Source organism: Otolemur garnettii, unplaced genomic scaffold, assembly GCF_000181295.1.
Source record: "Otolemur garnettii isolate 467f Iridium unplaced genomic scaffold, OtoGar3 scaffold00150, whole genome shotgun sequence".
Lineage (NCBI taxonomy): Eukaryota > Metazoa > Chordata > Mammalia > Primates > Galagidae > Otolemur > Otolemur garnettii.
In genome coordinates, this window is record NW_003852545.1 from 852,952 (window position 1) to 855,472 (window position 2,521).

Sequence of the window (2,521 nt, forward strand, 5' to 3'; positions counted from 1 at the left end):
AAAAAAAAGAAAGTGTTAAACAGGTAGTGAGTAACACTCAGATTCTAGATATTTAATGTGTTGAAGCAAACTATGAAAAAGTTAAGTGGACGAATTAAGGGATGACTTCTGGATGTACTGAACTAAGAAAATGGAATAGTCCTTTACTAAAGTGTGGGAGGGAAAAGACACACAGCTGTGTAAGAGAGAAGTAGGAGGTGATGTTCTCTGTAATGTTTTAATACCTTACTTTTGATTTATATGATAGAGGTGGAAATGTTAGGGATGTTATTAATATAAGATCTTAAAAGTCATGAGTTCAGAGAAGCGTTGCCTGAAGCTAAACTGTTGGAAGATAGATGACATTTAAATCAATGAAAGCAGATGAGTAAGTTTAGTTAAGATGAGTTTCAAGGATTGAAAGCTGGAGCTTTCCAGTCTGCAGTGGTTGGGACACTGAATACAAATAAGCAAGGAAAATTGAGAAAGAGCCAATAAAGCAGGAAAAAAAAAAAAGCTAAGATATTGTTAAAGCCAAGTAACGAAAGCATTTGTAAGATGGAAAATACTCCAAAAATATAAAACACACATAAAAATTCAGGTAAGATAAAAAGATTAGACTGAAGACATGGGTGGTTTTGACAGAGCAGCTTATGTGTTGTTTGCCATGGATAATGCTGATTAAGAGAAAGATTTTAACAGCATAATTCTATGTTGATAGTAACCATCCACTAATGTAGGAAGATATAAAAATCCAAGGGAGAGAGGGGAGAATTATGAAGACATAACTCTGAGTAGGGGAGATGCAGTCCAGTTCTTTGCTGCTCAAAGTATGTCCATGCACAAGCAGCTTTGGCAACATTCCTAAGTTTGTAGGAATGTGTCCCTCAGTATGGGCGGACCTCAGCCTACTGCAGTGAGGAAGATGAGATTTACCCACTCACTGTCGTCTCAAGAGCAAGAAGGTCAATATTGGGGTCAACCTTGTCTGACTCAGTATATACGATGGCCTGTCTCTACACAAAGGGGCTCAGGAACATTAATTTGTGTAACATATTCATTTTTTGGGATACATAGACAAAGACTTGGCAACGTTTACATTGAGAGAAAGAAAGTAATGTTTACATGTGAAAACCAAAATGTAGACGTCTTTGTAGAATTATAAATGGTGGATAGACACACCAGAGCCTTCCTCTACCTTTAAATTTTATCCCTTTTTTGTCTAGGACTGCTGTATACCTCACATCTAAAACCTAAAATGAAAAACAAAATGTGGTCCAGTTTGGCCTAATTTACAATCTTCTTACTCTCCTTTTTTCCATCTTTTCTCTCACAATTTACAGGCTCTGTAGAGATTTTCTTTCTTCTTTCTTTTTCTTTTCTTTCTTTTTTTTTTGAGACAGAGTCTGGCTCTGTCACCCCTGGTAAAGTGCTGTGGCATCACAGCTCACAGCAATCTCAAACTCTTGGGCTCAAGCCAGATCTTATTGCCTCAACCTCTGGAGTAGCTGGGACTACAGGCATAGGCCACAATGCCTGGCTATTGTTAGAGACAGGGTCTCGCTGTTGCTCAGGCTAGTCTCAAACATGTGAGCTCAGGCAATCCATCTGCCTTGGCCTCCCAGATTACTAGGATGACAGGTGTGAGGCCCTGGGCCTAGCCTGAGATTTTCTTTTTCATTTTGATTAAATTTTATTATGATTTAAAATAAATTTTTCATGCATTTTTCTAAGGGGCAGAAGTCGTGGTTTTATTGTCATAGGAAGATGTTTATGTTCTGTAGACTGTAGGAAGATTCTAGAAGGTTGTCTCCAAGTTCAGTTCCTGGTATGTTACTAGAAAGCCAGGAGTGAGAGAAGGAGTTCGGCCATAAAGCAATTTAAATGTTGTCCTTCAGTGCTACAATATGGGTTAGATTAGCAGTTCCATGAAAATTTTTACTTACCATGTTAGGAATTGAATATTGCCTCTTCACTTTTATTTATAGTCCTTCTATCATAAGTCATATTCTTAATTCTAGGCAGAGACTTTTTTGGGGGGATGACTGGAGTAAATATTACATATTTTTAAGGGGTGGAAGTGATAGCAGGGAGGCCAATTAAAATAATAAGTTCATAATTTCACCCACTGCCCTGGCCATATTTTCTCATAGAGTTTATCACATTCCATGTTTTACTGGTGCATTCACTTGTTTACCAACTTCCTCCAATACTGAAATGAGAATCCATGATGTAAGTGCTTTCACCCAATTTACCACTCTCTCCTCAACTATAACTTGACAAAGAGCAGGTAATTTTAGAAGCAATAAGTAAAGGGGGGATAGGCTATATTTTAATCAGTGACAGGCCATGGTCTAATTAGCAGTGACCAGAACATCAGGTCTATGCAGTACTAAGCATGGTGATGTACATGTATCTAGAAAAAGAACTGGTAGCGCTACTCAGGAGTGCTTGCTAAGAGATTCGAACATGAAAGTCTTGGCTTTTATTTAACATATTTTAATAATTGTGAAATATTTTTACTTGTCTACTTGTGCAATGC